Raw genomic sequence first — 12,576 nt, forward strand, 5'->3', positions numbered from 1 at the left:
TTTATGATGCCTTGTCTCTGTTTAGCATACCTGCTCTTTATCTTGGATTTATATATTGCTGTGGAGTAACGAAATACATAAAGATGCCAGTAACATGCTACAGTACACAGCTTCTTGTTTGAAAAAATTGCTTGACAAATCGCTGAACTTGTTTGAACAGTTTGTTTCGATGAATAGTTCACTAAACAAATAAGTAATTCATCGACTCATTTTAAATTGTACGTTTTTAAAGCAAAATGTAGCTGTTGTGTTTTGCTTCTGTTTATATATATATATATATATATATATATATATATATATATATATATATATAAAACAGCATTAAAAGCATAATGAATACATATTTGTAATAATGGAAAAATAATGTTTTGTAGAACATTTCTTTGAACCAACTGGTTTGGCTCAATGATGCTCAAATTCAGTTAATAAATGGTGTTAAAGTCATGTTCAGATTCAGTCCAAATCCATTTTCTCAGTCAATAATGTTGTTTGTAGAAATTAATTTAAACCAAATTAAATTAAATTAAATAATAAAATTAAATTTAATTAGATTAATGATTCACTGATTAATTTTAACAATGTATATTCAGTTTTGAAGCATTTATATATATATATATATATATATATATATATATATATATATATATATATATATAATATATTTAGAGCGTCTTATATAAATTGTTTTTTTTATACTTTTGTAAATTGTATTTTATGCTCATGAGTTCATTTTAGCTCTCATTTCTTGTTTTTGTTTTTGTGCCAGACAAATGATCTCATTAAATGTAACAGTTTCATCTAATCTCATGCACGTAAAAAGATAATATGTATCTTTATTAAATAGCTTTTTGAAACTTTAGCTTGAATGTACTTCTGTGGAAAGATGTAATTCAGTCAAAATATGGTCTTGTACGCTCTGCTTCAGAGAAAACTGCTAACAAAGCAGTCTAGATTCAGTCCAAAACTTTTTAGTTTTTAGTCTTGGTTATTTAGTTTGTAGTCAACAAAATGAACAGCAACTGAATTTGTGCCTTGAAATTTGATCCATTATTTTTGTTTTCTCTCATTCTTTTGTTTACCCAATGCTTTCAAGAAGTAAAATCTCTCACTGTCGGGTGTCATTGTCCTCAACTTTTGAATGACATTTTTTGCGTGGCATAGGGGTTCACTGAGGTTTTCATTAATCCTCCATCTTAATTGCTTGACTCGGTTACCTCACGTGTCACTTCCTATTAGCAGCGTTTGGATGCGTAATGTGTGGAAGACAAGATAATTACAGAGAGATGGCTTGGGTAGTGCACAACATAGAGGAAAGGTTATTTGCATCTGTATAGAGCCTGGGTGCCATAGAGCTACAAAGTATCACGTCTGAATGTGCTGCTAATGCGTTTAGCTTGAGTTCGACATGCCAGCTGTATTCTCCCAGCTAGCCTCCCAAGTGGATACTGCATGAATTCAAATAGGAAGTAAAGAAAGTTTTAAAGTGCCCATTTTATGCACTTTTAAAAATGACCTTTCACGCAGTGTGAAACAGCTCTAAGGGAATAAAAGTGCTCCTTGTATTAAGGTATTGTCTTAAAAGAAAGAGTCGACTCTGAATCATTCACATGAGTCACAAACGCAGATTAGCATCACACAAAGGAGGGGTTTGGAAAAATTAATTGTTGAGTGAATCATTTGGGAGACTTTGAGCAAACATTATAAAAATAAATGCAGAAAATGAAAGTAATTTTTGGCCTTGATGCATGTCAAGCTGTTGTTGGGGACTCCCAAAACCTAAATATGAATCTTTCATAACCCACAATAAGGGCACGTTAAATGCTAAATTAATTGAAAGGTTCAATGTTGTGCTGTAAAAATAATGGATATGAATAATGAATATAGGAGACCTCTTTTTACAAAATAATAATAATATAAGTCTGGTATCTCCAGAGTGTGCCTGTGAAGTTTCAGCTCAAAATACCCTACAGATCATTTATTATATGATTTTTTGATTTGAAGCAGAAACACTGTTTTTCATGGCTGTTTCTTTAAATGCAAATGAGCTTTTGTTCCCCAAAGTTACTGGATTACTCTTTTTTTCATTTCTTTGTTTGGAAGATGCACTGGGAATCCGATTAAAGGAAAAGCCTGGAAAAGCCAGATTTTCATGATATGTTACCTTTAAAGCTCTGTACAATGTTAGTAAGGAGACTAATTTTAGCGATCCATTAAAATGAATGATCACTCAGAACAGGATATAAAATTAATTTCTCTGTGTCACAGGATTTATTTAGAAAGCTCGTGAACAAACAAGCAATTTTGTCGCAATTTGTTATTATTCATCACTTTGACCAGGTCGTGCGCCACTCATGTCCAAATCAAGATAACATGAACTCCAGCGTGTTCTCATATTGCAGATGTGCCAAAAGTCCTTCGGAGGAACTTTGTCGTAAGTCTTCAAGCCTGCTGAGGTCAGCAGGTCTATTTCCCTGCCAAATAGGTCTATTCCCTGTGCTGGCGGGAGGTCGGAAACTAATTACAGAGCACAGGGCAGGGAAAAGTCAACTCATTTTCTTCCATCTCCTTATTGGTGGTTGCACTTCGGCGTGTTGGTATAGCAACCAACATTGACGGATACACTTTGGCCATAATGGATTTGTCAAATAAAGCTTGTTGCAATACATCTTTCTGTCAAAACAGACTTTTAGATGGCTGTAAACCACAATACGATAGCATAAGCCTGGAATATGTCTCTAAGCCTAATAGACCAATTATGTTGCATAACACGGTGACCTGTGCATAAATGCGCCAACCAGAAATTGGTGACTTTTAAAAGTCTATAGATTTTAAGGTGGCAGCTGTCCAATTAGTAACAGATCATTCTCTGAATTTTTGCCATCTGGACTCGTCATTACGATGCCCAATTGAGAACCAAGGCTCATGTTGCTAAGCTACATGGCAACATCTGCAGTTATTCCAAATTTGTTTGTCTAATTGGATAGAGTTTAAGTCCAAGAGCTAATGAGTGTAGGAACAACGGCTGGAAATCAAGTGATACATGCTGGCATGCAGGGTTCGAATTATAAGGTGTAATTGGAAGGACCGATGATAATGGATGTGGCTTTTCAGAGCCAATTAAAGCTTTATTCAGCTCCTAAACATATTAGCATCTGTGTTTTGTTTAATTACACATCTGTTGAAATTCATTCACCGCAACAAGTGTAAACCAACATCATAGACTATCATAATTAAGCTGAAGGGTCCTGAAAAGATTGTTTCGATTCTTGAATACTTGAATTCTTGAATACAAATGGAATCTGAAATTAATTTGAACTTATATTTTATTCTACAAGTTATGTGCCATTTGTGTGCCTTGTGTAGCAACATGAACGTAAAATAATCAATGTATAAATTAATTAAAACCAATTTCCCTCATTTTAAAGTAATAAAAGATTCAATAGAATAAAAAGACACTGCCATGATGTCAACATAATTTGTCAAGGGCAACTTTTAAAGTTTTTCATGTTTTAAATATTTGACAGTATTTATTAAATTACTGAAATGAATTACCTTTACAATCTATATAAATGTACAACTTTTATAGAGTGATCTTTTAAATTTTTTCCTTTGCCTGCAGGAGTGAGAGAGAATTTTGAGTGTGGACAGTCATATCTCTGTGCACTTATGGCCAAAACCATTGATCAATGAAGCTTAGCGAAGCAGTTTCTGGCATGAATTATCTGGTAGAGTGGTAGCTTTCAGTGAGTACTCGGAAGATGATTTTACTGCTCTTTCAAAGTTTAGGAGACTTGATGGAGTTGTGTGACAATGTCAGTTAAAGTATTAACTTGGTCTTAGATGTTTCTCAAATTTCTTTACAGAAATATAAAAACAATACAGGTTTTAAACTATGATTGTGGATGGCGTAGTTGACCATTTGATTTTCTGAGATGAGAAATTAGTTGTTTAGTTAAGAGAGGTAAATATTTTTTTTACTATTATATATTACAAACGTTTTTAAAGGAATAGTTCACTCAAAAATTTAAATGTGCGTAAAAATGTACTTGATCCGAGATGTAGAATAGTTTGTTTTATCATCAGAACAAGTGATACTTGCCTAAAAGATGCATCTAAACAAATACACTGTCTTTGTTGTTTGTACGTTAATTTAAATATTACATGTGAATTTATTGCAAAATTATATTTAAAAATATAAATGTTAGGTGAGACTAATTGCGATTTAATTTCAGAACAAAATGTTTATATTTATATTTGCACTATTTACAGCTTTACTACAAATACATCTTTTTGCTTTAAAGATATTAATTTATGGAGTTCTTGTTGATTAATGTGATGTTTTTATCAACAATTTGAATTCTGATGGCACCCATTTACTGCAGAGGATCTTATGAAGCTCCATTTAAGACCTTTCATTTTCTCGTTTTTATTTGAAGAAAATGTTTCTAATGGGGCTTTAAATAACTCATAATTCAATACCCAGTTCAGAAGAACCATTGGTGAAACACATAATGATTTTAGTCTCCATTTTTACCAAAGTACACACTTCTATAAGGGCAAAAATGATGTTTGAATGAATTCTGAATCTCATGAATTTCATGAGAGGTCATTTGAAACTTAAACAGTACATTAAAAAGTTGTAGAAAAGTAAAAAAAAGTTTCTATGTGGGATAGACATTATGAATGCCGCCGAGTTGTGACATTTTCCTGATGCCTGCCGGCTGTTGGCCTCACCTCTCTCCTTCATCAGAATGACACAATAAACGACAGAGAATTTTATATGGAGACTTTGGACCAAAACAACCCTTCGGCCAGAATGAAAGGTTATTATAGAGAAAATGAGAATTTAAAAAGAAACAAAAATTAAATCTTTGTTATATAAATGTCCTGTTTTCTTATTTTAGACGTACTATAGGATTGACAAAAATCCATAAGGCAGCCCTATACATTGTGAGAAAGGTCGAGCAAGGGAGAAAAAGAGAGAGAGAGAGAGAGAGAGAGAGAAAGAGAGAGAGACTGAATGTTATCTCATTTTCTCCTGTCTTGCACTTCCCGGGATTACATTAAAGCCTGGATGGGGATCCAGTTAGTTATTATTAGCTCAGTTCCCTCTTGCGTTTTAACAATATTACCATAAACACCGTCAACCCTTCTCTCACTGTAAACGCCGCAACAAAAGCCTCCCAACCCTGGATGAAATTATGAGCTCTTTTGATGTTGCAATCTTGAGCCTGATAAAAAGGGACGATCGAGCTTTGTTTTCGCTCGTTTGATCTGAATCGTTGGTGTGTTGCTTGGCATCCCTTTCATGTCAGAATTATTAATTGTGTCTTCACCTGTATGAAAATTATCTTTCGCTTTTGTTATGTTTTTATGCAGAACTTCACATCGGCGATACATGGCTCCATTAAAACGGAATGTTGAAAAGTGGGTTTGATCTGTGAACCATGAGACGGTTGTGCAGGGGACCGGGGCAAGTTGTCACGCAGAAAGTTCTACAGTTTACAAGATATATCGGATTTTTAGACAAAAGTCTATGTAGTTTTATAGTTTGAAATTACTGTATGCTGCGCAGTGCTCGATTAATCATGAGTCTGTCTTTATTTTTAGTGTTTCTTACAGTGCAATCGATTTTTCCTTATCTCCATTTTGAAAGTCGCATAAGTCATTAACCAGCAAAGTTACAGAGAATAGCATTCTCATTAAACTTTTCTCTGCTTTTAAACAATTCCAGATCTGCTTGCCGATTAAGTGAGCCTTTGTGTAATGGACTTGAAAGAACGGTGGACTTCTTTGCGTTATTGTGAAATCACGCACCTTTCAGCAGATCTATACTGAGGATTGTGAATTAGTGAACAATAGCCTATAGGGATTTACTGAGACTTCTTATTGAGCGTTGCCAATTAAAAATAATGTGTGCCCGAAACACAGCAAACAATAATTCATGCATTTTAACAGTGCCAGACTGTAGGAAAATCCTTTTTTAGACTGATTCCAATTAAATGAAGTATTCCATTTTTTGTTGTTTTTTTTAAGTTACAGTCTTTTAGTTTGAGTTTGTATTGTATTGCGTTGCTAATGTTATTAGTTATAGTTTTAGTTTTTTTACACTTTTAATAACTGTCACTGGAGTTAATAGCTATATTTTCATCGAAAACATTGGCGTAAGCTGAAGTATTGCATAAAAACATTTGCGAATAACGCACCGTTTCAATCAAACAAGCCAAAGAGAACAAAATCGAACAAAAATAGTGGGTTGGAAACAGCTACTGCCAGTTCACAAATGGAACAGTTCACCATGGACAATAACTCTAAAGATAAATGTTTCATATTTAAAACAACAGATGACAAAACTACAATGTTCTCTCATAATAAACAGGTCTTTATTGTCCAATTTGGATTTTAATGTAGTTATCTTTATCGTTCTTGGTTTGAATAAGGCTTTCAAACAAAAAGACTGTAAAATTCAAACCTGATGGGCACAGCAACTTGGAGTAAAATGATTTTTTTTGTCAAAGTACCCTCTTATGTCTCTTACAATAGGTTTACATGCATATAAGGTCAAAAAAAGTCAATTTTTCAAAAATATGCATTTTAATTGAACTTTTTTTTTTTCAGTGACTGTCAAAACGATTCTTTCAAAGCAAATTTGAAAAAGATTCAATCTCTCTAAAACCATCTTTTCTGTGAGCCAACTCTGCTCTGATTGGTCAGATGATCCAGTCTGTTGTGACTGACATGTGTCGGAAACAACATGCCCCTTACTTTAAATGCTTTCTTACAGATTAAGATTCAGCCAATAGGTCCATATAAACTTGCTATTGATCCATCGTTCAAGCGCAAGCATTTTGTAAATCCCATGAAGGACTGCCAGAGTTTAGAGAAGCAGTCGTCAGTAAAATTACATGTTTGAGGGCAGGTCAAGTTGTTCGCAGCCGGCCAACATAGAACATAGTTGTGCATTATGCAAATGTGTATACCCCGTGAAGTGACAAAAGTTGGACTTGAATTAACAACTACTCGTTTACGCATTTTAACGTTGATTCTTTCTTTTTGTAGAAAATTACATTTTTATCATGCTCTTTGCAGATCTTTTACATTCACACACAGCTACGTCACACGCTGCAGGAAAGTCAATATTTGAAAAGGAATAATAGGGACACTTTAAACTGACACGTTCAAAGCAACACTTTAAAATTCCGAGGCTGAAAACAGATTTTGGATGATATGAAAATAAAATGCGCAAGAGCCTTGCAAAGTGTGACTCTGAGTTGTTAGCTCTGACTGACACCTCTCGGAGCACAACTCAATTACTTCCACCGCACCGCGCTCGTTTCGCCAGCAGCTGATGGACACGTCCTGCGGGAATTGCGGTCATGGGCAGAGCAGGCCACAATGGTCCGGACAAGGTCAAGATCACTGATGATTCAGAACTTAAAGGCAACACAAAAGGGCCAGTAATGTACTTGGACTGTTGAAGGATTATTCTGAAAGGAGGTTATTGGGTGATAAGTAGCAATGACTCTGAAAGAAGCGGTGTAGATTGGAAAAAGCGATTCAGAGGAGAACTTCAGTACACGCTTGCCAGGCTCTGGGTGGCTGGTAATTGCTGTTTGCCAAATGAGTGGCACTTCCAGAAAACTCTATATTTTTCCTTTGTCACTCTCTATCTGCTCTCAGCTCTCTGTGTGTGTGTGTGTGTGTGTGTGTGTGTGTGTGTGTGTGTAGTAGAGAAGAGGTCAAGGTTTGGCTGGTTAGCGTGGTTCGGTTAGTCCCATGGTGGGTTGGTTAATGACATTACTCTCATATTTATTATTATAATTTTTTTCATGCATTCAAAATTTATTGTATTCACATTTTCATAATGAACATAATTTTAACTGAGAAATTTTCATTACTTTTGATATTTTAGGAGTCATAATATAACATAATAAAAATCTGATTCATACATAAAATACACTTGACTTGAATTCACATAACTGAACAAGTGAACAAAATTTTAATTTATGAATGTAAAAATATAACTTCTGAAATCATTATATAGGATAATACCTATACAATTCATAGACACAATGACTTGAATACGTCTTCAATGATGAATGTGATTTTCATTTCTGAATTTAAATTTGCGTTTGATGATTAAAAATGCTTGATACTATAAAGAAAAAGCCTCATTAGTGAATGGAAACGTTAATGAGATTATAAGGATTATTCCAAAAAATAAATAAATAAATGAAATATCATATACATTTGGGAAAAAATCAGTAAGGTTTATGCTTTAAAATGCCATATTACAACTCTCTTTATTTTATTTTTAATATTTTTTTAAATTTACATTTTAGATTAAGTGCATGAATTTATAACTTGTAAATAAAAAAATACATGGAATCATCATCATTCATCATTATCATTTGATTAGATTTATTTGTATGTTGTATTTATTTGTATGTTGATGGGGTTTTTTTACTGGATGGTTACACCTCGACATTTTAGCGACATTAAATGTAATGCTTTTATTGAAATGGTTTTCCACTACATATAAAACTAACATGCATTAAAAGAGCACAATTTCAAGAACATAGTTTTTAAAGTATATTTTGCTTTTTTGTTTCTCCGTCCACCAACTACACCATTATGGGGCCAAAAAGCATCTTTCTCCATGGCTGGTCATCCAGCATCAGCCGTTGGTAATATGTGAGCTGCATGCCCAGTCACTCAGCCCAGGTGCTTATATCAGTCTCTTTTGAAGCCTGCAGAAATGGAAAGGTGTATATGACCTTCCCCGAGGCATTTCTCCAAGAACCCTCTGAGACCCTTTGGCTTCTCAGCAGTCACACTCCTCTACCTCTCATCCTTTGTTCCTCTCCTCTTCTGTCTCGCTCCATCCCTCCGGCAATTTGGTCGGGGTCAGTTTGGGGCGACGGTCTGTGAAGTGTAAAAACCCGTTTTCAGAAACAGCAGCCAGGGACCCGGAGTGACACAGTTCTCATTTGCTGCACAGCGAGGATGGCCCACAAGCAAATTCATTGCTTGCAAGTGAAAGTCAACAGTTGTCCTTCTTGTATAACGTCCTGAGAAATATAAGGCAAGAACTACAGGTGAATAGAGTAAAAGATACAAAGAGTTTTTGCACTAAAATAAAAGTTGGGTTCTTTTGATTCATGTTAAAAACAAACGCTATAAAACACAATAAAAACATGACAATAAAAAATGTGATTTTAATGTTGTGATTTTAATAATATATGTGTGTGCACTATGTATATTTCTTATGAATATTTAAATGCATGCATATATTAAAAAATATATAAAATACATTTATCAATTATATAAATATATATGTGTTTGACAGCACTAGTTTCATTCAATATTGCTTGCAGTTTTGTGAATTACTAGCAATTTCTGAGAAATTTGTTGTATGCCAATTTATTTGCATAATTCACATGCAAATTAAGTTAGTTGTTTTGTATTTCTATTTTTTATTGTTAAATTTGCATAAATGTCCAGAAAAGTTCTGTACATGTATGAAAATTAATTTCATAATAAATTAGACAATACCTCATTTGCCTATAAAAAGAGTTTTTAAAGAGGAAATCTGTGTTTTAACACTCAATAAATCACATATTTTATTATAAATTTAGACAAACCATTATGGGCAAATCAGGTCAATTTTATATAAACAAAGTCTTTTGTAAAAATAATAATAATACAGAAGTTGAGTTTTAAAGAAATATGTTGTAATTAAAATCTAAAAACGCAAATGGGTAAAGCATAATAAAATTAACTCTTAAATGTGAATATTTTCTTTCAGCTAGTCTGAAAAAAACTGTTAAATTAATGATGCAAAATAGCCCAAAATCTTAAGAATTTTACCAAATTACAATTACCTCAACACAATAATTGACCAAAAAAAAAAAAAGAAAACATAAATTCTGTAATTTTGTACTCACCCTTTTGTTGTGCCAAACCTGCATGACTGACTTTCTACTGTTGATCACCAAAGAATATTTTGAAAATTGTCTCAAGTGTTGTTTTGGACCCCATTCACTTTCACTCTATGCATAAAAACAGCTACAGTTCTTCAAAATATCTACTTAAATCTATTTGACAAAAGAGGTCTTAGAGGTTTAGAAGGGCATGAGGATGAGTAAATGACCACATTTTGGATGACCTGTCCCTTTACACACTGTAAATAAATATTGTCATTAGCATTCATACCACGATACACAGGATATCTGCATCCACAAAACAAACACCAGGCCACTGCGTGTGACCTGTATGTAAAATGCGAGCGAGCGGCCCTAAGAATTGAGAATAAGTTTGCGGCCACAAAACAAAAAAGTGCACTTGCCTCAAGGTGATAAAAGTTGAGCTGGAGACAGGATCCTTCAGGGAGCTGCAGACTCTCTCGAAGGTTAAAAATCGCCAGTCAGCCATGAACAAAATGTCTTTCTGTTTTCTTGAAGCTTCTCAAGTACATCCCTCCTTAAAAACCCTCAAGGAGGTCAAAAAGCTTCAGGAGAACTTAGTTTCTGGTCCACGGTTTGGCACTGATGTATTATTATTATTTTGCACCACAATCGATGTTCATGTTCAGAGCACTGGACCGCTTTGTTTCTTGGTTCAGCGGTTTGGCGATTTACTTTGAGATTTCGCTCCCATGTTGTCAACCTAAGTACACTTGATAAATCCTCCGAATAAGCAGAAGTGAAGTCCATTTGGCCCATTTGAGGCAGTATACTTCTTTCGAATGCGAGGATCCAACTTTCAGAGTGGTGGACCGTAAATTAATATCCTCAAGCATGTGCGCCACCATCTGCCTCTTTGAAACATATTCATCAATTTGGCCAATTAGCAGATTAATTGCTTAATTACTCCGAGGCAGCTGTGTATTTCTTGCGAAAATGCCACCAACGCCATAACCGAGTCTTATAACTATCTTACTTCTGCAGTTCTTTGTCTGATAGCAGCTGTTATTGAATTTCTGTTGCAAAGTGGGTCCATTGTTGAACCAGTTAGTGTGTCGATAAATATAGAAGTTGAATGCACAACTATATGTCTTTGTTGACCCGAGTGACCTGTGTGTGCTATTTCCGAGGATGAATGCAGTAACAGCGAATTTACTTTTAGTGCACTTGACCTAATCTGATGGCAGTTTTTAAACTCGCAAACTCCAGCGAGCATTTTATATAGAATTTTTATGGTGTTTTGTATTGGTCTTTGCATTAATGTATTTCACGCAGGCCATTAGGAATGTACAAACTGACTCTGTGCATCTGTTTGATGGTGTGCTTTCCTCCCTCTGCTCTGCATCAAAAGAGCATGTGCCATCCGCATGTTAATTTAGTCTCACTTTCATTGATCTGGTGGAAGCGTTTTTGTGTGTGCATTTGTAATGATGGGTCACTTGCTGCCTGTAGATTGAGGTTAAGTCAGGGGTCTCAAAAGACCTTCACAGGTTGTTTTATTGCCTGACCAAACCGGAGTCTGTATGCAGAACTGACTTTGCAGATGTTTATAATGAATATATACAATTCCATTTATTTATTTCGTTTTTTAAATATAATATCTTGGACTTTATAAGCTCCAGAAGAGAAAATACATGTGGATCTCCACAAAAGTACAAAAAAATGAACCTGCACAAGGTAATGTTAATTTTGTATTATTTATTTACTTTTATTGTATTTTGATTATTTTAACTGATGTTTTGAGTTAGAGCTAGGCTATATTTTTTATTTATTGTTTTGTTATGAGCATTTTTATTTTTTATTAATATTTGTATATATTTATTTTATTTTTATTTAAATAAAGATCTAATTTGAGTTAGTTCCAAAAGCAGCGTTACACGTTTTTTTTAAATACTTTTTAAAGTATATTATTTATTATTTCAAGTATTTTCCAATGTTAGTTTTTGTTCTTAAAGGAATAGTTTTTGAAAACTTTTTCCTGGCTCTTCCAAGCTTGGTAATGCGGGGGGATAGTGGCCATTATTTTGAATCTCTGTAAATCGGGTATAAGCAGATCATTGTTTTTGTAACAAAAATAATTATAGTTTTAAAATTATAACCCAAATGGCCACTCTCCCAAGCATTACCAACCTTGAGTGAACTATTCCTTTAACACTGACACAAGATTTTTGCTGTCTAATTTTTTTTTTAAGATTTAATTTTCTACTTCGCCTCACGTCAGTTTGCGAACTCTGGCTCACAAGGCTGTCAAAGAGTTATATTTATTTTTAGCTAGTGTTAAACACTTTGAGCTGTGGTGCTCATATAGGTGATATGAGTTTGAATCCAGAAAACAACATAATCAACAATACCAAGGTCACAGGTTTGATTCCCAAAGAATGCATAGATAAAACATATATATATATATATATATATATATATATATATATATATATATATATATATATATATATATATTACTTTGGATGAAAGCATCAAAATACATTTTGGTATGCCCTTAAAAGCCTGTCCCACCTAAAAACTTTTTGAGTGTTTGAAAACCTACAACCGTGTCATGGTTTTTACAATATCTGTTGATATTCAAATTCTTTGTAGGAAAGTACTATTATAA

At 33.9% G+C, this 12,576-nt stretch overlaps 1 protein-coding gene across 2 annotated transcripts in view; it reads left to right on the forward strand.

Annotated features, from left to right (window-relative positions):
• spon1b (spondin 1b) overlaps positions 1–12,576 on the forward strand; it is a 57,370-nt gene that overhangs the window by 27,990 nt on the left and 16,804 nt on the right. The gene's annotated exons all lie outside the window — the stretch shown is intronic.

Source organism: Puntigrus tetrazona, chromosome 25, assembly GCF_018831695.1.
Source record: "Puntigrus tetrazona isolate hp1 chromosome 25, ASM1883169v1, whole genome shotgun sequence".
NCBI classification, from domain to species: Eukaryota; Metazoa; Chordata; class Actinopteri; order Cypriniformes; family Cyprinidae; genus Puntigrus; species Puntigrus tetrazona.